This window comes from Strix uralensis, chromosome 3 (genome assembly GCF_047716275.1).
Source record: "Strix uralensis isolate ZFMK-TIS-50842 chromosome 3, bStrUra1, whole genome shotgun sequence".
Taxonomy (NCBI): domain Eukaryota; kingdom Metazoa; phylum Chordata; class Aves; order Strigiformes; family Strigidae; genus Strix; species Strix uralensis.
In genome coordinates this window covers 58,392,915-58,415,447 of record NC_133974.1, presented here as the reverse complement: position 1 = coordinate 58,415,447, position 22,533 = coordinate 58,392,915, and the positions used below count along the sequence as shown (strand labels likewise).

Below are 22,533 nucleotides of genomic sequence, written 5' to 3'. Positions count from 1 at the left end.
GAGATTCTCTCCTCCCGGTGAAATATTTATGAACAGGGGTAAAATGCAATAAAAGCAAGACAATTCTGTTTTCAAATACTTTAAATCATAGGACGAAGCATAGGTTAAAACCATATTCCAAGTGCTTGGTATTTTCCAAGCAGACAAGTGCCAAAACAAAATTTGTGTCAACAAGAAAGTATTAGAAACAATATAGCCTTGGGTTATAAGAAATCTCTTTATGTAAATAAATAGCAGGCAGAAGAATACAGTACTTTTTTTACTAGATGTTCTTGATTTTTGCAACTTCTATTCTGATGTCTGAGTACCCAATCTGTACTGGATGGATGTATTCTGAAAAGAGAAAGTAAACCTGAGTGTAAGCTGTGTGTGATAACACAATGCATAATTTCAGCCATGGAAAAAGCATACTTTCAGACCACTTCAAGTTTTTTCCAACAGTGAAAACAAGCGTAGGAATTAAATCCAAACACACAGCAACTCTTCCACTAGTTTCAGAAAACACCTGAAATTGTGGAAAACATCAGGGATACTTTCTATAGAGTATACCCTTGCCAAATCTTAAAATACCACTGGTGTGCTGCCTTGCTCTCACTTTCTTACATGACTCCTCTACCATTCCCAGGGTAGCTGCATCTGTTCTGAGGCTGGAAGAAAGATTACTTTTTAAGAGATTCATCCAATCCCATAAACTGTCTCCTTAGCAAGCCTTTACACTTAAAAGATTTTCTGCCCTTTTAGCTTGCCAGTTTCCCTAACTTTTCAAAATCTTGGTTTGTCAAGGTACTCTTTCCTCATTAGTGAACCTGAACATTTTTATTGCAGTTTTATTCTGACCCTAAAGCAGATCTCAGGCTTAGTAACCTTATTATACAGACTAGTTTCTTTTCACAACTATTCACCAGACCACTCCAAATCCAGATGGCTTTAAAAAAAAAAAATCTTCTAAGACAGTTGAAAATTTTAAGATTACCTCTGTAAAAACTGTATTTTTAAGAGGACAATTAAAATGCCATTATAAAACTAGGACTAAATCTTTTTTCCTGTATGCATTTCTATTGAAGCATGTAGGAGATATTGTGGAAGTCAAATGAAAGCACTATTTGTGTAAGAGTTTTAACACGATACTAAAAGCAAAACCAAAACACAAGTGTACTCAAACATGTAGCCAGGGTAACCGTCAACAAAATACAGAAACACAATGTTTGTCTATGCCTGTAGACCTAAAATTACAAGTCCATTGATATTTCATTCAGAATTTACAAACACTTGCTGTTAGATCTGTGGAGTTTCTCTGGATAAAGAAAAAAAAAAATCTATAACCTGACAATAGTTTGTAACTATGGCTAAATCAAGATGATGTAACTTGAAAAGAGAAAAAACACTCTCTCTGGTATTGTGTACGCAGTTGCCAGGTGACCATGAAGCGCAGAGCTCTCTGTTTGAAGGCTCAAAGGCAGGGAAGGCCATAAATCTGACATACGGGCTCTAACCACAGTTTGCACAGGATGACTTTCTGAGAACTCTTTGTTTATCCTCACTGTGAGGAGGGGTGTTTCTACTTAACATCCGTAGGATGGCACTACCAAAACCAGCAGCAGGTGTGTGACCGGTACCCCCTGCTCCCAACCCCTGGTAACGTGGTTAGCATAAATAACGCCATTTTATAAGGAAAGAAGCTGTTCTCTGTGACCGAGTGGGTCACAACATATTTGTTCCCTTTCCCTCATCATCAGGCCCTGAAGGTCCTGCGAACCAAGTAGACAAACCAAACAGATTTTTTTCCCCTCCCTCCCAGCTTCAAGGTTCCTGGGTGCCAGGCCGATTACTCCCTTTCTTGCCAGCCTTGAAGGTCCCAGGCACACGGCCAGCCAGGTGCTGTTGATGACCCCGAGGGAAGCATAACAGCACACAGAGCACTGTCTGTAACATCAAGCAGTTACAGTCCTAAGTGGGGCACTTGGACCCAAACTGCTGCTGGACAGTGAGACCGGGGACGGCCCGGTGACCAGGAACACCTCCACTGTTGCCTGCTTCCTCCCAGGACTGAGGAAGGGACTTGCATTCTGTTATATGATTTTCAAGTCTAGATTATGACTATTACATTGATACAGCAAACCATCTATTAAGATTTGACCCGACCTGCAGAGGGTCCAGGTGATTAGAAATTGTTAAGTTGTATCATAAATGCTGTATTACACTACTTAGAAACTGTACCACATTGATCCTGCTTGTAGAAATCCCGTGTCATTCTAATAGTAAGTTCTGTGTTATACTAACCATAATATCCTGTTAAGAAAATAAAGTTTTGATTGTAACTATAGCTTAGTGCCATCATCATCCACCCAGGATCCCTAGAAGAACCTCTCTGTCCCCTTCGTGTCAGCTGACACAGGTGTGGATACATAAGGACTGAACACATGAATTCAGTTTGCATGTACACTGTATATATCTACTAAACAGTAGGGATGCCCAAGTCTTAACGGAGACTTTTCTGACTGGGCCAGCCACCTACTTTCAGGCTCAGGGGGGCTGCAGACCAGTCACCTGCTGTATCATGCATGTGCTGCAATTCCCTCAAATACCAGACTTACTCTTTCTGCATAGAGAGTGAAGAAAATGTTCACCATACAACCAGCCTGAGAAGTTCCTGTGAACACTGTTTCTACTATAAGACCACAGTCAGCTCAGTTCTCCTGGAAAATATGTTTTCCCTGTCAGTGTAGAATAAAACAAAGGATCAGGATCGAGACACTTTCCTCTCTTCTCTGACAGATGCAGCAGCACTCCGGAAAGGCTGCTGTCACCTCAGTAATGTGCCAGTCCACATCCTGCCCCAAGCTGCCAAATCAGTTATGCTAACAGTTGAGCCTTCCAGATTTAGTGAGCGTTAGTTGTAGGACTCCAGCTTCTGACTCATCCTCACTGACAGGACAGCTGGAGAGGTTAAAGACATCTGACAAAGGCATTTTGAGTCACCCTACTACCTAAAGTGTAGGATCAGTGGGATTTTAATCAGAGCCCAACCCTTTAAATACCCATTTGAGATAACTCACATAAGCTGGACGCTGCTATACTTAGTCACCAGCACGAGGCTTTGAAGAAAAAGCTGCATCATAGAGGAAATTAATATAAAGGGGGTAGACAGACATGCTTTTACAAAAAAGTTCAGTTAACTCACCAGATTTTGGATACTGACATGCCAGAAGTAGCATGTTATTCACAGGTATTTAAGACTCACTTTCCCAAGCATTCTGCCAAAGAAGATCCAAACCTGGATGCAATGCTGATTTGAGTGTTGAAGGGCTTTGACTTAATACCTGCCTTGCTGATCCAGGTGAAGCAGCATCAATTCTGCCTATTTCTCCTTTCCTGATGTTATCTAGGTTTTCACCAGTGGTGGTTTCTGCTCATCCCTGAGCAGCTGTTAATGAGAACAATATGCCCATTTACGAGTACAAAGCTGTCTATACAGACTCAAACACAGCACGGAATTCTCACATCAAAACCTTTTCTACCCTGAGGAAAAGTGAACTGTATTAGAAAATGCTGATATTAAATACAAAAGTATAACTACATACAAGACTGTGGGTGTATGCTGCTCTACTTTTTAGATACTGATCTCGAACTGGCAAAGAATACAGAGATACTGCTATGAATCAACTGTTTACTCAGGATTTTTTTTTTAAAGTTGTACATAGGCGTTGACAGACAACACTAATTTAACTACAGTGTTACTGAATGAAGCATGCCATATACTGACAACAAAATATTTAATTTTTTTTAAAATAAAGAATAAAATTGTTTGTTGCTGCGTAAGCGAGTAAAGGACCAACTCTTAAACCCAAGGATTTGCAGATAGTAGGAGTCAGAGGCTGACAGGCTCTGTGTATGCTTGGCCAGTTATTATTTTATCTCTTTTCTAAAGAGAAAGCGTCCTAGGGAAAGCTGTCAGAGCACTGGTAAAAAGGGAAAGAACCACAGTATCTAGCCTTACCACCTGTTTTCCCTTTTTCCACTGTGGGATCACAAGATCTGGGAATCCTGCTTAACAGCAGTTCAACGCCAGTGTTGCTTCTAAAATGTGCTCAATAACCCTGAGGAGCCCACTGTGAAAAATGCAACTTGTGAACTACAGGCTACTAAGTTTGTTAGTATTTTTAGATCAATAACCACCAAGGTAAAGCAGAAGAGGTAGCAACCTCTGCTGCTTTGCAAATATACAGTGTTTTGTATCACAACATCCCAATAGTTTTGTTTCGGATGAGGATTATCCAGTGAAAAATCACCTCTCAGACACAACTCAGCTAGCAAGTTATATTTTTTAACAGGCATGTATCCTCTTTTAGGCTCCTTCATTTCACAATGGCTTGGAAAAAACACTCAGATTCTCCCCAAGTCTGACAGACCTTGTTTTACACTGCCTGCCCTAATCACAAGTAATCTAAGTAATCTTTCGATCCTTCCTCTCACAAAACGCTAGGCATCCTAGAGGAGAATATTTCAGATTTGCTCCCAAAGATGCTCTCAACAAATGTGACAAATGCTGATTTTAGATTAAAAGCCTCTAAATAAGATTTTAGTTAAAAAACAGAGGCTACTTGATTTTGGGGTGGTAGTGGAATGTGTTCAGACCAAAGGCACCACAAAATGTTGTGTTTGATTTTTAGTGTTAATGACTTAATAAATCAGTATCTTAGCATCATCATTCAGTGCACTCTAAAAACATTTATAGGCAGATGGACCGCAAGGAATGTGAACAAGGAAAGCCAGCTCATGCTGTAGGGAGGAACACATAGTTCTGGCATACTAAAAATAAAAAGAAAGCATTAAGACACCATATGCTGTGCAACAGCAAATAGAGTTATTTAGAAGTGTTCCAATAAAAGCTAACCATAGCAAAAGTTCAGACCTACTAAAAAAAACCAAAGGTGACTTAAAGTCAGCCACATGCTTAACTGCATAAAATAAACACAATTTAGTTTGTTTCATTTTACACAAATCTTTGGATAACATATACCCAGTTAAAGAGTTCTCCTTAAGTTACTAACCATGCCAGACAGGAGTTGAAATGCAAATGGTGAAGCAAATTTTGGTTTGTACGTGGCCCACGACTATATTTTCTTAACTGACTTGTCTTGCACCTCAGTTGTAGTATGTTTCTATGGAGTAAGTTCTGTTTTAACCTATTAGTACTACTGTGCAGATGCATATTCTCTCTCAAGCTGTATGAGCAAAGGGAGAAGGTCTGTACTAAGGCAAAGCATTTTCTTGTAAGCAAAATTATTTGTTATCACAAACCCACATAATTTCAACTCAAGTAATGTTCATTTGCAGCATTTCTGGAAGCTGCAGGCCACATGGGTGCAAGAATATGGGTGCCTCTGTGTGCATACATAGTGAATAGTCAACTAACAAGCAATTTTTTTCATAACTTTAAACTGAAGACAGCAATCAGGACTGGATTATTTCTTAGAATGTGTTAGTTAATGATCCTGCAACTGAGGAGAAGCCTAAGGAGACTTATGAGAGGTAAATCTTTTAAGCAATAGAAACACTTCAAACTGACACACAACAGACAAGGTCTACTGACTATAGCATGGAATTGGGTGAAAAATGATTTAATGACACTACAGCCTTATGCAAATCTTAATCTAATTTTCACTTTGTTTACAAAATGGTGGTAGCTTCACATCCCCCGCAGCAGAGATGTGAAATCAGTTAGTTATGCTCTGAACTCTTCAAGACTGGCAGCAAGCTTCTCAATCTCAGCCTTGTTGAAGCGCTCACTCATACTTTTAGGGTAACCAGCTCCAATTACAGAAGTATACAGATGGCAATCACTATATTTTCTTAAGTTTTTGTTCTGTTCTCCTGGTGTCAAAACACAACAGAGGTCTTGCTATTGACTTACTTGATCTTTTGCTTTGTAGCAAAGTAGTTAAAGCATGGAATCAAAACAAGACATCTTTGCTCAACAGCTCTTTAATTCCAGTCCATCAGAAAAGATGGAGGGAAATACAATAGACTTAATCCATATTAAAAGGCTTCAGTAAATTACCATTCTGCAGTGGAGCCTGTGAGGTAACCCAACATCAGCAAAAAGGTATGTCAAGGATTAAAACACTGTTAAGCATATTCTAGAAAGGCACATTTAAACCAAAGGATGCACGGTTCAAGTTTGTTAGAGTTTACCTGACAGGTCACAAGTATTACTGAACTGTCTGAAAGAACTACAGTTGATTTAAAGCAGCAAACAATGATTTCACACGTCTTTTGTTTTGTTCCAGAAGATATATTTCATTAGCATCTCAGGTGGAAGTTTCAGAGTCCACAATGTATGTTAATTCTGGTATACCCGTATGCTGAATACTACTTAAATTCCCTTTTAAAAACATTACTAGGACATTTGTTCTTAATGCAACGGAGGAGTAGCACTAAGAATTGGCATTTGCACTCTCATCAGAAAGGGAGCTGAAACAAAAGCAACATTCCCACCTCATACCAACACTGAACTCAAGCTGCCATTCTGAAGCCTTTCTTTTGTACATGGCAGAACTCCATTCACATTCAACAGCACCTCATTGACTCATTTGGAGCAACTGTTGGACCACAATAGCTTACATTCACTGAACACTTTCCCCTTACCACTGCCTTTTCTGCTTTAACTCCATTTCCAAACACATAAAAAGCCCTAAGACTCACTTTTCAACTCATAACCTGACAAGTGAAAAGGAGTAATACCCTGAAAATCAGCAGGCCTGTAAGGAAGAGGTCTCCACAGAGACAGAAAAAGGGTCCCTTTTCTCACTCTTGTTCCTGTCAACATAAGGGACAGCTCCCAGCCTCCTAGTATCTGAAGGGAGTTTTTAGAAGCTCCATTTCTTTTTCTTAACTCCTGAGTAGAGCAGGCCAAGCAGGGATGGAGGGTGGCACACTTTTTCGAGCCATCTCATTCCTCTTTTCCTACATTCAAACATGGAATGCCTACTAACCCTTCCTACCATACACTCCTGCTCCATATAATACTCTCCTTTTCTCCTACTACTCTAACCATTTTTTAGTTCAAAACCAGCTAACACAAACCAGCTATGACCACAAGCTAGAACATGCTGAAAGAATTGCCATGAATCAGAACAACTTCAGACACAGCCGAAGGCGAACAGGAAACAAGGAGGAAGGATATTAGTTTGACTTGCTTACAGCAAAGTTGTCCCCTCATTGTTACACAGAGGCCAACAATGTTCAACTCCAAGATCATTTTCCTTGCTTACACAGATCTAAGAATTCTGGTATTGTTTTCCCTTTAAAATTAAGTTCAGTGCTCTTACTCTTCAGCCATCATTTTCTGTGTCTGAGATTTGTCTGCTCCAACTCTTCATTGACTGAGGCTGCCAACTCCAGCTTCAGCTTTGTTTCTACTTTCTGTCCCATCACACTGATTTTCCAGACTCTGAAAGAAAAAAAAAAACAACTCAGTGATTGCTTGTAGGCAAACCCCCCACAACTTTGCCCTATACCAAGCTGCCATTTTCTCTGAAATAATCAAATCTTTATTCAGTGTAAAACAAAATTAAAAAAAAAAAGATTCAAAACTATATAGTCCTATTTATTACACAAGGAATTATCTGAGTTAAGTTCAGGTTATTCACAGAACGTGAGGAGAAGACTGGTATGGGCACAAACAGAGAAATGAGGATACCTAATGACAGTACTGAGTAACCTCTAAGATGCCCTTGCTTCAGCATTGCTAAAGGGACAACAGAGTGGATGGATCTCCAGTAGTTTGCTTTCTCCAAGTGTAGATGTTACATGGTACGTGAGGACTTTGAACTTCAGTCACTGATAACATGGATTTGACAATCAACATCAACAAGGATCAAATATAGGCTTCCTAACACTGTACGCTCAAATTCAGAAATTTGATACATTGAATTTATCAAAATTCCTTTTCAAGAGAAGTAAATTTTCCATGACATTTTGATCATAATCACCACATTTAATTTAATAATTTTTGTCCTCTTAGTTGTTTAGTGTTTTTATGGGAACCTTTGTAGACAAACTATCAACCTCACTATCTGAACAGCTTGAGCAGCAACAGCATATTATCTGTCATAGAAAGGAATGTTGTTCTCTGATGACTAGAGCTGTGAAGCCACCAACTTATTTTTCTACTCTTTCAGCAAGGCACCCTATTTTTATACAGTCCTTCAAAACCCTCTCATCTCTGAAGGCTTCAAACTCCATTTCAGTCAATACTTTAATTGTACCATGACTTTTCAAACTAATCCAGAAAACAGATACGGCACTTTAAAATTCCATAGGGAACTGAATGATCCCAGGTAACAGTCCCAAGAATATAAAAAAATGTTTTCATTTAAGTAAATTCTATCCTTGCTTGCTGAATTACAGCCCCATACAACTAGTATGTAAAAGTTTAAACTCAAGTTACACAACATTCTTTCTCAATATTTCAGATAAAGCATTAAGTAGCATAGCAATAGTTAATGTAGCATATCTTTCAGGAAGTTAATATTTTCCAAATGGGTCTAATAAAAAAGCTAACTCCTCAATTTCCATGTATTCATATTACCAGGCTAACAGGAGAGTGTGACTACTAAAATATTTTTCCACACTTTGAGGTTCTTTGTCTCAAGACTGAACAAATGCCATTTCAATGCTGCATGATATTAACTTGAATGCTTAAAAATAAACATATTCTTAAGAACAGCAATTTAGAATGACCATATGTAGGTAGTAAGAATTACTGTCACATAAGGCATAATTTCAGAATGCCATGAAGAATATGCTTTATTCAATCAGATATTTGACCCTGAAAAATACACATCAGAACACACTAAAAACTCTATCATCTGCATCAGAGTTGTTTTAAGACCACAAAAACCTAAAGAACTAGCAAGAGTTAGAGCTCAGGGCAGTACTGACTCTATACTAATTAGCTACTATGGTCATTGTAATCAATCTATCCATAAGCTATGAATTCAAGTGTAGACTGAGTGTAGCTCCAGCCATGTCAGAGTAAGTATGTCCTGAACACCACCAGGTACTCTAGAGAAGAGCTGTAAGTTCTTAAGCTCTGTGGTAGAACAGTTACTGTCTAAGAACATAGGAAAAAAAAAAAAAAGAAACATGAGAAATTTTATGTGAGTTTGAGAACAGCTGTTTCCAACCAGTGTCTCAAGTCTGTGGATCATGAATTACTTTTAAGGGACCTGCAAAACACAGCTGGTAAAAACAAACCTAAATAAGCTAATACTGAAAGTGCTGGATGTGTCTGTTCTTACCCATCACAAATTTTCCAGGAGTTCCATTCAGAAAGAGGCTTGAAAAAGCTTTAGACATAGACTTCAAGTACTACAAAGTCTACCATGTTAAAAAAGAAGTTCTGAAAAAGGTTTTGCTCATTTACAATCACTCATATAGAAGTATAAAATTTAAATCACTCAAATAGCTATGGAGCACATCCATGATTTGTAATCAAATGATCTTTTCTTTAAGTAACCACTTATCATCCTATGTGTGTATTTTGCAAAGGCAATAAAAAAACCACTACTCTCACATTTTGATGACTTCAGTATCAAGAGAGGAAGTGTTTCCTGGACTGGATCTGACAAAAAGAGACTACAATTCTAAGAGAAACTTATAGGAGATACCATTTTAATGACACAGATCCGTGCAGAACACCACCTGGGTCAGTCATTTGCAGAAAGTTAAGTTTTATCATCTGTTTCACTTACTGCTTTTGTGACAGGCCTAGAGTTTGACTATAAGGCTGTAATGCAACATTCAGGGTGGAGGTGGGAACTGGAGAACAGACCACTTGCCACTCAATAGTTAATAAAAAATAATCTTTCCTACATCAGCCTAACTCTAGACGTTCATTCACAATCAAGACAAGCAACATGTCATAGTTATTGTTTGTAATCATAAGACAAAAAACTCAGAACCATGATATGGCATTAATTATATTAAATTCCTCTTTCCTAGGATTAAGGATGCTTCCAAAACAAAAGAATACCCTGAAGAGGTTGCAAAGTGAAGAGTCAGAGTACTGATACCCTGTGAAGGTAAGGATAATCTACTGGTAACTGACTAAAATTAATGTGTCATCTTCAAGAGTCATAATAAAAACCTATAGTATTTGGAGAAAGCTACAGCTGGAGGGATATCAAATACTTCCCCATTCTCCTATTAGTTAGTGAAGTATTGTAATTTCAATAACATTGAAAGCACACTGAAATTTGGCTTCTTCAGATAATCATTATAAGACCTGTGGAGCATTTGTACATTTTACTAGAAAAGTAAATGCACACAGTTTATGAAAATTTATACATGGTGGGACACTATGGCTATGTTTTCAGCTCTTAAAAAAAAGAAGCAGTTTTCTCAGTAACTAATTGGATCACAGTAAAAAAAGCCCACGAACTTACATACTGGTAAGCCATTAGACGTTGCCAACACAAGGCTTTTTATTGCTAATGGAACAGATGTACTACAGGGATTGTTAACAGTATGAAAACCATCACGTCAAACACCCATTGGAAAGGAGCCTTGCTGGCTCCATCTTGATCATTGTAGCTGCCTAGACAGATATGTCATATTGATATTATTTATATACACCCACACACATACACACACACTCATTTATGAGAAGAGGAAAGACACTAAATATTCCATCTGAAATACCTCAGAGTAACCAGGTATAAGGAATTCTGAAGAGTAGTAATGTAAACCACCACTAGATATTCTTATTTAAAATAGGTCTTAGAAGTCCACACAGCTGGCAGTTACAGGTGGACACTAGTATATTCCTCAGTGTCAGAGATACATAAGCAAGCTGGACATAATCACACAATTTTAAACTATCTAAAGTTTTTTATTTTAGCATCACTTAGTAGCTATGGTTACTCATTGCCTCAGAGCTGTTGATGCCTCATTTGCTTCTGCTTAAGATCAATAACTTCCTTCCAAAGAGTTTTTTTCCCCCTAAAAATTCAAGGGAAATATTTCTGTAGATCTTAAAAAGCCCAACGCTGATAGAAAAAAGGTGATAGGAAACTGGGATTTTGTAAGTAACACTAAACTCCTCAAAACAATCACCAAATGCTTCCTTCATCATGAAGTAAAGCCTATTTACATGTAAACAGAGGAGATTTATGGAAATAAAACAGGGCAAGTGAATAGATCATTAGTGACATATCCTAACACCTTATTAAACTGCTTTTGAATTTAGTTATCTCAAGCAGGAAATACATCCTGCATAAAGCAGGCATCAAAACCAAGTTTCTAGTATCCTTCACTGAAAGGCAACAGTAACTGTCATCCCATAAAGCACTGTGTAGCTCATGAACACAAATAAGTTTTAAAGCAAACAAACATGACATGGTGATAAATCACACATGCTTATACCTGAAGCATGGATGACCTTTAGGTTCCCAGAGTTATTCACCTGGGTCTCATTTATTAAAAACAAGCTCTAAAGTGATGTTGAAAGATGCCAGAGGCCCTGCGAAGTAAAATTTTCCATTTCAATTTAGACAAATTCTGTGTCATAATTTACTTAAAGACAAGATGACATTGATTAAAAGAGGACTTCATCACATCTTGAATATAAAAACCCTAGACCTGAAAAGTGCCTATGGCAAACGAGAGAGGGGGGAACTGGAAACAGTACACAGAAGAGCATCTTGGTCAGCCTCGGTAATGGTTGACGTGTCGTTGCATCCTTAGATCACGAAGGCTGCAAGTCAGGCAATGTTTCAATGGAGAGGTAATACCTTTTATTAGACTAACTAATATAGCTGGAAAAAAGACCTGATGTGCATCTGGGCACATAAGTCCTCCAAGGTCACTGTGTGACCACAAGCTTGCATGATGCCCTGTCCCGTTATAAGCCAGTCTAATAAAAGATAATTACCTCCCTCCACAAGCCTCATCTGATATATATTATTATACCACATGCAGTCTCTGCAAAGAGGTGATAGTAAAAAAATCAGGATACTGGTTTAGCAAGAGTCATGTACCATCGTAATATATAATATCTCAAGACTGTTACAGCACTTCATCAAAATGTCATGACCAGCAAAAAAGCAGTGTCAAACAAGCAAAAAGCTCATATGCAGGAAGATAGTATATTCAGGGAACTCCCCAGATTGAGGGGACAGCACCCTACTTGCTTATTTTCTGTCTGTAATGCAATGCTATGGAAAAAGGCAGCAGGAGGAAATTCAATCCCTGGGAGCTGGGAATAACTTAATTATCACAGTGGTATTTATTAAAAGGAGTTCCTGTATTACAGGAGCTGTTTCTCTTAGAAAAAAGAAGCAACATGGGAAAGAAAGTTAGCCAACAATCCATCCTGAACAGATGAAAAGAGACTGTAGCTCACCTGGAGAGCAGAGATTATGTATGTCCAAGCTACTCACACTGACAGCCTCCTGAATTAGCTTTAAATCTTCAAGAAAGTACTCACAAGCCCTGAAAAGGTCTCAGTGAGGTACCATTCTTCAGCTGGCTCCTTGGCTTTCACCACCAGGAGTTCTCTCAGAAAAGCCTCAAGTTGCACAAGAACATGGTAGGCAATTTAAGTTTCCCAACTTTCTTTTACAATACAGGATTTAAACCTCTGCTTAAGCAATGCGTTCTCATAATTCAACTGCACATCAGATATAACTGAGTAACTCTGCAACAAGTAATAAGACACTCCAGGCATACTACATTTCAGCCATCTTCAGGCATCTAAAAAGATGATGTCTAAGCTAGCGACTCCAGATTCAGGAAACCTCACACATCCAAAATGTAATTTATCTCATTCTAGAAGAAGGTGAATTAAGAGGTCTAATTTTCAAACTAGAGTTCCTCAGTTTAGCTGATAGCTTATTTCTTCAATTGTCTGCCCTGCTAGATACATGAACACAAAGAAAATTATTACTAATTTGGCGAGTACTGAGATGCTAAAGACATTATTTAAGAATGTGGTTCAACATTGTTAAGAAATGACAGTGCTTTACATAATGCAGTGGCCCAGCCTATGGACTGTAGTACACAGCAGGCTGTTGAGTACAGCGTTTCATTATCAGATCAGTCCAATCCCATTAAGCAGGCCCCTGTAGCAACTGACAGATGTACAATTTCATCATGGACTAGTTTTCCACAATTAAGACAAAACCGGAATGACTGTTTCCCAATAGTACCCAAACAAAGAAGGATTTTGACTACTGAGGATGGTGATACAGAAAAGAAAAAAACAAACCTCCCATCCATAAACCAAGAAAGAACCCACATACTCAGAGTCTCAATACATACCAGCTTTAGAAGGATTCAACATACTGTTTTAATGATTAAGGTGTGGAATCCATTACATCCTGTTTTCTTTGAACCTGATGAACAACTGCTAACACCTTGTCAATCTCCTCTGGATCATGCTTACCAATTTCTATACAAGGTAGAGGTCCCTAAAACAACCGAAATCGAATGCTGAATAAAAGCAGTAAGAAAGAGACAAAATGACTGCTTAAGAAGTTCTTTTATTTAGTGTCTCCCTCACATTCTCACAAGGTTCATGAAAAGGAAAGAAGCATGTATACATGACTGGTACTCTCTGCTCCCAACCCCTGGTAACGTGGTTAGCATAGCTAACGCCATTTTATAAGGAAAGAAGCTGTTCTCTGCTTTCCCTTTCCCTCATTATCAGGCCCTGAAGGTCCTGCAAACCAAGTAGACAAACCAAACAGATTTTTTTCCCCTCCCTCCCAGCTTCAAGGTTCCTGGGTGCCAGGCCGATTACTCCCTTTCTTGCCAGCCTTGAAGGTCCCAGGCACACGGCCAGCCAGGTGCTGTTGATGACCCCGAGGGAAGCATAACAGCACACAGAGCACTGTCTGTAACATCAAGCAGTTACAGTCCTAAGTGGGGCACTTGGACCCAAACTGCTGCTGGACAGTGAGACCGGGGACGGCCCGGTGACCAGGAACACCTCCACTGTTGCCTGCTTCCTCCCAGGACTGAGGAAGGGACTTGCATTCTGTTATATGATTTTCAAGTCTAGATTATGACTATCACATTGATACAGCAAACCATCTATTAAGATTTGACCCGACCTGCAGAGGGTCCAGGTGATTAGAAATTGTTAAGTTGTATCATAAATGCTGTATTACACTACTTAGAAACTGTACCACATTGATCCTGCTTGTAGAAATCCCGTGTCATTCTAATAATAAATTCTGTGTTATACTAACCATAATATCCTGTTAAGAAAATAAAGTTTTGATTGTTACTATAGCTTAGTGCCATCATCATCCACCCAGGATCCTTAGAAGAACCTCTGTCCCCTTAGTGTCAGGTGACAGAACAGAAGAAGGAAAATGAGGTTGAAAAACCAGAACAAGCAAGCCTGCATGCTTCTGACATTCACATTAATTGAAATGGGATATCCAGCTCTTTAGACACAGATGTTAGATTTGCATGAATTGCCAGCATTTCAGGATCATACAGAATTGTGCCTTCTGAGACAGTACAGTTTCTGCCTTTGAGTCTTTTGACATTTTTAACTGAAGATAATGTATTAGGTTTCTCACTGTGAAAAGTTTTCTCGTAGTGCAAATACTGATGCCTACAAGAGCTGTACTCTGTCTGCAACCAGAATAACTTAATAGTAGCAATAGTAACCAACACTCTCCAACAGCGTTTGATAAAAGCCTCTCATACCTTACAAGGTGAATATGACTAATCAAGAGTCCAAGACTAGAACTCATCTCTATCTGCAAGATATCCTACGACTAAGTAGAATTATAATATTTAAAACCGATGAACAAACTCAGGATATTATTACCTAGAAACATAAATTGAAGTTAGTTACTTTCCTTTTTATCTTTCACAGCAACTTTTCCTGTCCTTTTTTGAAAAAGGGATGTTGGTGCTTGCCAGGACCATACTGTTCTTGCTTAGCAAAGCCCAACTCATATGGCATAACTTTATGAAAGTCATTTAAAATTAAAAACAAACACAAAGTTTGAGTTAAGTGGCATCCCTTTGGGTCCAGATGAAAAGTCAAAATAAAACAGTTAAGACTTGCCTTAGCAAGGACAACAGTATGTTCAGCTGCCAAAACTAGACATGGATGTAGCCAAAGTTCTTACAACCTTATGTGAAAAAAACAGACTGAAGGTTTTTCCCCAAAATGGGACTGGAAGGTGGGGAGACAGAGGCAGGAATTTGAAGGTCCTCTTAAGTACTCTTTAAAGTTTAAATGATAATTGAAGTTTCCAAGTTTGGACAAAGCTCCAGAGTGAAAAAAACCCAAACACCTCCTACCTACCCCCGACCCACAAAACCATGCCCCAAAATACTTTTGGGCTATATTCTCAGCTTCCGTAAGTAGATAATGCCCAGATGCTTGGTTCAAGTAAACTATACTATGCTTCTTGATACCCACTGAGCAACTACTATAAACAAAAAGTCTCTAATACATCAGAGTTCTTCAGCATAAGATTAACCAACTCAATTATTATAAGAGAGCAACTCCCCTACACACCCTTCCCTGAGCCAAAAACCCCAAACTTACAACTGGAACTGAAAAGGACAGCAGTTCAAGCTAAGAAAACTTACAGAATATTATTTGGGGGCCGAAAACATTAAGAGGAGAAAGTTAACAAAGGAATTGAAAGAGGAATATATGACAATTGTACTCTGCCAAAATCAGAAGAGCTTGTATTAGGTAAACATACACACACATTCTTTTTCTGCCTCCAAAATCTTATTTTTCAGCAAGTACAAAACTTTTTTCACTTTATCTTCAACTTTTTATAGCTGTTTCTGATGGCTGCCACTGAATTACCACGCATAACAGATAAAACATTTTTTCCTGTTAAGCTAGGATGAATGTAAAAACTAAGGACAGAAGTAGCTGAGTGAAAAAAAACACATCCAAAGACTAAAACTTGGTTGCTGTCTTGGGATAACTAAAAATATTTATGAAACTTGTCACAATATTTGGAACAGATTTTTTTCACTAGGATATGACAGACTGATTACTCAGACAATTTGTGCAAAAATAAAGTAGGAAGAATGACAGCAGGTTGTTGGAATGTATCTATAAAAAAAGCTAGTAAAACAGTTTTGCTGGGTTGACTTGCTGCTTACATATTTATGAGATGCTTCTAAATTTCACTTGAACCAACAAAGAGAAATGAGCTAAGAAAACTAAAGTGGAAGGAAACTGATGAATGATCGTAAAATGATGAAGTTACAATCTTTTAAAAGGGAAAGATCAGGATAAAAACCAAGATAAAAATAAACTCAGAGAATTGATAAAACAGATCTCATCAGATGCAAAGTGACCTATAATGCATTAATAAATTAGACAGTAGACATGGTGTACTGTAAGTTAGGAAACACTACATTTTTCTGCAGAAAAATGAGAGGAACAATCATCTGACAGGTTCACAACTCAAGCCTTAAGACCAAAGCAAGTACTTTTTAAACCAAGGGTATGTATGCTTTAAGAACTGGGCTTTGAAGCTAAAAAGATTAATCCTGCCTTTGCTTCTGATCATCCTCTGTGACTGTGCTCTAGATGCTACATTGGCCAAGACAATCAAGCAGATATAATACAACTACAGCAAGTCTGATAGAAACACAACTAAAACAACCCAATGTATTTTTAGGGCTATAGGCACAGACTCACAATTCCAGAATCCCAGATTTCAGCATGCACGAGCTTAATCTTCAGACAGGAAAAAAACCCAAACAACCAACTCAGAGGAACAGAGAGAAGCTGAAGAAGTAAGCAGGTGAAGGCTAACATATATGGAAAAAAGGGTAGAGAGAACAGATTTTTAGTAACTCTTCATAAAGAAATTATGTGAAATACCAAAGCAATATAAAATTTTAAATAATGCTAAGCAATTTACAAAATTGAGATAATTAGGTATTTTCATTCTTAATCTGCACTTGTCAGAAAGCTTAGCACAGCTTTCCAAATAACATGTTGCTCTTCCTGCCAGTGGAATTGCTAAGATAGTACTACAAATGCCCAGAATGGCACACCGCTAATCCAACAACTTGGGCCTTTATCTGAGATCTGTTTTTAATAAACAGACTATGTTTTCAGCCTCCTGGCTCATAAGAACAGGTTTAGGCTTGTACATTTTACTTTCTTAAAAAAAAAAAGTATCAATCACCATTCAATCCAACAGTCTTTCCATGCAATTGCATTCAATTTTTCATTCCTATGCCTTGGCTTACAGCTACATAGCTATTACAGGCATCCCTTTCCCACGAAAAATTTCTCTTGGGGCAGGTCATCATTTCACAAAAGACAAGAGAAAACTAATTCTTGCCTTTTCAATGTGAAGGTTAAATTACTAGGCTGTGCTTTCAGTCTTCCTGACATCACGCTCCAATTCTAGATGATTACTTCGACTTTGATTTAGCACTCCAATTGAGAACGGTGGTGTAGAAAGAAGCAGCAAGTGCTTTGGCTATGATCCTTTCCATGCAAGGGAGTTGGGCAATAAGTACTACGGCATCCTATGAGTCTTAGGCTGTTCTAGGAACTATTATGTACAGAAAGTGGAGGGAGTTCATAAAACTGAAGATCTGTTTTTTAAACTTAATCAGTAACATAACCAAGAGTCATGATGAATGTACTTCAAGAACAAACCAAGTCAGTAAACATATCAGTTAAGGCTTTTGTAGGAACTTCAGTACAAATAATCTTGATTTTGTAATCCAGTTTGATCATTTTAAACCTTCACAGAAATACTTACTACCACCACTACCTTTTTTAATTGTTTTCTCTTTTTAAGCATATGCTCACAGAAGAATATTTAACTCAAAAAAGATATCCCAACCAAAGAGTGATAACTGACCTGGCTCAGCTCCCTGACCCACTTGCCTGCTGGCAGACCCCTGAAGGCAGTGCGGGGTCAAGAAATAATACATCAAGTCACTTCACTTGCAACTCACCTGCCTGCTTCTCAGCTCACCGACAGCAACTGGCTGCAGATCAGAGTGCTCTCAAGGGCCGGTTCTGTCACTAAGAGGAGCCAAGCAGGTTCTTCAGAGGCTAAGAGATGAAGTGTTAACTGATCCTGTCATCACAAATAGGGAAATAATAGAAAAGTTCCCTCTGGTCCCTGAAGCCCATTTGGGAGACACCGTTCTAAAAAAAACCCAAAACACCACATACCACAACCCCAAAACTACAAATAAAGAAAAAAATACACACATGAAAGAGAAAGGAGTGATGGAATGAAGATTCAGAGAGATGTCAATACAAAAAGGACATTCTAGGCAACTTCTCCATCTCTTTTTAAAGAGAAGATTCACATTTATCCAGTGGATCTGTTATGGATCATAATGTTCTATACTTGTCAAATTAGTTGCATATTTACATGCTGCACTGAAACTACCACAACATCACACCACTAACTTGTAACAGACATCTTATTTAAAAGATGCACTGAGGGGCCCAAATACATTTCATTTACAGAATAAGCTACAAAATGAACATTTTAAAAGTTGAAAAGCTTTTACTGACTCAGGATTTCAAAACTCTAGCATTTTAGTAATGAATGACAAATTATTTTGCACAAATCTTTTAGAATTGAAATTCCTTATTTCACTTATTTTAATGGAAAACTGTTGATATTATTTAAACCTACACAATACTTCTGCCATCACATGGTGTGGTTTCTCAATGGCAGCATTCCATGAAATACCTGTTGGTCAGAGAAACCTTCATTGGCAGTTCACAACTAACTAGCCTCTTAAAAAAAAAAAAGTCTAAATACTTTTGACTCTTCCCCTCCAACACACAAGTCTGTAAAGACAAAGAAGATCGGCCCTTGTTTTTTAACTATCATCCTAACAGAAACAGCCAGTCTGACTTTTGAGTTCAGTGACAATTCTGAAAGTTACCGAATCAAATAAATCCCACACAATCTAGCCATGTATATAGATACACTCCTCACTCTGTCTCAAAAGACATCCAAACAGAAATCTCTCACACTTGACAGGTATCTTTTTTTTAATATACAGAGAACAATGAAAAGTCTCAAACCCTGACATCTAAAGCACCATAAAAAACTCATGAGCAGTTATGAAGTTTCTTGGCACGTGAGCAGTTAAATCCTCTGTGTGAAGTCTTGCTCAGTGAGCCATAGATTCAATACTATTCTAAAATAATAAATGCACAAGCCCAATGCAATGCATTCAATTAACAAAACAGTGATAAATCACAGTGAGATTATTTAATGAAACAGTTGTCAAATTCCAGTCAAGCATGGATTAAAAAGTGGTTTTCAGCCATGACTGTCAGTTTATCACTCAACAACCTAAACATAATGCAAACCTGTAAGTCACGAACTTCATGTAAGTAAAAACTCCCACATCTTCTCCTGACAGCTACAGTCCTTCCCAAGAGGGCACTCAGCTGGGGCTCTCCATTCTGTCACACCTTTCAAGTCACACATGCTGCAAAACCAACTGAGCCTCATCCGCATATGAAGCCTCTTCATTGTATCTCAAGTGAGACAACCCACACATGTAACAGCTCAAACAGTACCCATAGCTTTTCTTGATGAGGCTTCTTACAAGGAGCTCCTCTGCAGGTTCCTACTCTTCCTCTGTCCCCTTTACATTGCCACAATTACTCCCCAAGCCCCTACTTTCCCTTATCTATCCACCTGGGTTACAGGCAAGATGGGCTGCACCTGACTTGAAGGTCTGACCAGCATGCTCCAGATGACCACCCTGTGGCAGCATGCCCCCCTGACCCCACTGAAGCCATAACCACCAGCGGAGGTTGGATGGCTCCATCCAGCCTACTCTGGACTTTGGGGGACAGATGGCAACACGGTAGCCAACGGCTGTCTGGAACAGTGAGCCAGACATCTTACTGGTATGCAAGTAGTGACTAGAAATTAATCCTCTTACTTTATAAATAGCAGACAGCCCAAGGCCTGTGGAGCAATCCTGCAGGGCAGCAGGCTGCATGCCAGAATCTCCCCTTGTGTAGGGACACCTCTCAAGGTTACTCCTTGAGGCCGAGAGAGTCCTTATCATGTCAGATACTCAGTCAGTGATGAAGAGCATGCTGAACTTTGAAATCTTAGCTAAGCAATATAGATTGATTTCTGCATATATAATCCTTTAGACATAAACCGCTGACCAAAACAGGGACTAGGATTGGATCCAGCCTCACCTAGACTCCTCTCTGAGAAGGATTTTAGAAAGTAAGGGGGTCCTTTCTGAACCCCATGACTCAACGGGAGGGTGTCCCTGAGAGGTTTGGCTGACCCTGTATTCTGTGCAGTAACTAATCAAGTGTACCTTGCCATCGAATCTTGCTAAACCGGTCGCATTTACCATTGTGCTTTGTTAACTCACTGTTTAATATCAATAAAGTATATTGTTGCTTCTCTTTTGCGAGTGAAGTGTGTCACTATCTGCAACACACCCAACTGACTACTGCCTCTTGCAACAGTTGAGCTGCTGAGTTCCTTCCTTAGGTGGTACAAGTAACCTGTGACTTTCTTTTCCATGAGGGCACTAAATTTTATAAGATTTGGAGGACCCTATCCTTTTCCAGGTGTCACAGGAGTGACTACAAACACACACCTCGCACAGACTTCATAAAGGGGTTGACCTTTACAGATCAGCTGTTGGCCATGACTGCCAGCAGAACTGATCAGACACAGAAACCTTTAATACTACTGACCCTAAGGAAGGCCTGAAAAAAAAAATAACAGATTGAGAAGGACACAAAGATCTATATTAAAAAAAGAGTCCAATTCCTGCATTTCATCCCTAGTACTTCAACCCAGATGTCTGGATTATAGTTGATTTGTCAAGACACAGCTGAACCAATCAATTCCCCCCCCACCGCCTCACTTCCATCTTTTCATATAAAAAAAATTAAAAAAATCACACAGAGAGCCCTTTGCTATTTAAGGCATTAGAAAACCAATATTTTATTTTTTAAAAAAAGAATCATCGATGTGGCATTATTACTTAAACTGACATTTCACCTAAAGGTAAGCAGCAGCCTCAAAAAGACTGTCTTGTTTCCATATTAAGTAGTTTCTTTTTTTTAATGCTTTTTCAAGAACAGAATAAAATCGATAAGAAAAGACAGCATACATCTTTCCCAAGCTGTTTTTGTGAGCCTCAGTCTGAATCACTAGGCCATTGCTAGGGACACTTTTAACTACTGTGACGCCTTAAAAGTGTTAATTTATTCTGAGAAACAGGGACATACAGAATCCATAACATTACCTGACGACAGGTATTATTAAATACTGTAGTATCCCTGCATGGCCTTCCTTTCAAAAGGGGCTCTTTCTTCATTTAGGAAGATACATCCTAGTTTTAAACTACAGCCCACGCTCACAGCAGGCTGGCAAGGATTAACACCAGACCCACCTACACACATACCCAAACCACATGAAATTCCGCCAACTGTACCAACTCAGCCAGGCGTCGCCTGGGACCACTCTCGTGGCAGCCAAAGCCACCTAGACACAAGGCAGAGGAAGAGTTTGTTACCGACACCAAGGTACTGGAGAACCAGCTTCGAGGCCCCAGCACGCTGCCCCACAGTCCAGCCGAGCACAGCCGCTACGTGACAGCGCCTCAAGCTCTCACCTGGCTGAGAGCCTCCCGCACCGCTAAGAGTTATTAAACCCCCACAAGTTGGCAGAAACAGCAGCTTAACTTGGGACAGGGCAGAGAGGCCGAAGCCCCGGCTCTCCCTCACCCAGGAGGCAGCAGGGGAGGCACAGCCGGGCCGGCCGCCTCGGCCGAGCCCCCCTCGCCTCACGGGGGTGGGGGGAAGAGGTGCACCCCGGGCCGAGCCCAGCCACCCCGCACGCCCCGCCGCGGCACTCCCTGCGCCCCAGGCGCTGAACCCGCTGCCGTGCGGATCCCCCAGCAGCGCCCACAGCCCGCTGAGGAGCCGGGGCTCGGCCACCCCGCCACCACAGCCCGCTCCGATGCCGCGGCCGCCCCGCCGCCCCGCGACCTGGCGGCCTCCCGCGCCGCCGACGCCGGGCAGAGCAGAGGGCCGACAGCTCCTTCCTTCCCGCCCCACACAAAGGAGGGAAGCGGCAGCCAGCGGACATCTTGGTCTAGGGCGGAAGTCCCGTGACACCGGCTCCTTGCTCATGCCCGGGAGAGGGAAGGAATCGCCCTGAACCGAGGTGACGGAAAACCACTCCTGGGTGGCGGGAGCACCTCCCTCGTTGCTCTGGGCCGGGACGGGCGTTTCCCCATCGCTGCCTGCTTGCAGGTGCAGGTAGTTGCTGAGATTTCCTTAGTTTCCCATTTAAAGAAGCCCTTACTGTTCCCCCTGTCAGCTGGCAGTTTATTTGTTACTGTCAGCTCCCTGTGGCAGGTGGCTTCCAGCACGGCTGTTAGTCTGTCCCTTTTCTGCCTGCCCGTGTGTGTGGCTTGGGTGGCTAGTGCCACCTCAGTGCCTGGCTGTAAGTGATCGCTTGGTGGTAAAAAAAT

At 40.0% G+C, this 22,533-nt stretch overlaps 1 long non-coding RNA gene across 1 annotated transcript; it reads right to left on the bottom strand.

Moving 5' to 3' along the window:
* Positions 1–200: 200 nt before the first annotated feature.
* Positions 201–22,150, bottom strand: LOC141941784 (uncharacterized). Its single transcript, XR_012628420.1, has 4 exons — positions 22,046–22,150; positions 21,460–21,539; positions 7,332–7,453; positions 201–333 (listed from the first exon to the last, which is right to left on the bottom strand). It is a non-coding gene; the product is annotated as an uncharacterized LOC141941784 (long non-coding RNA).
* Between the last annotated feature and the right edge of the window lie 383 nt (positions 22,151–22,533).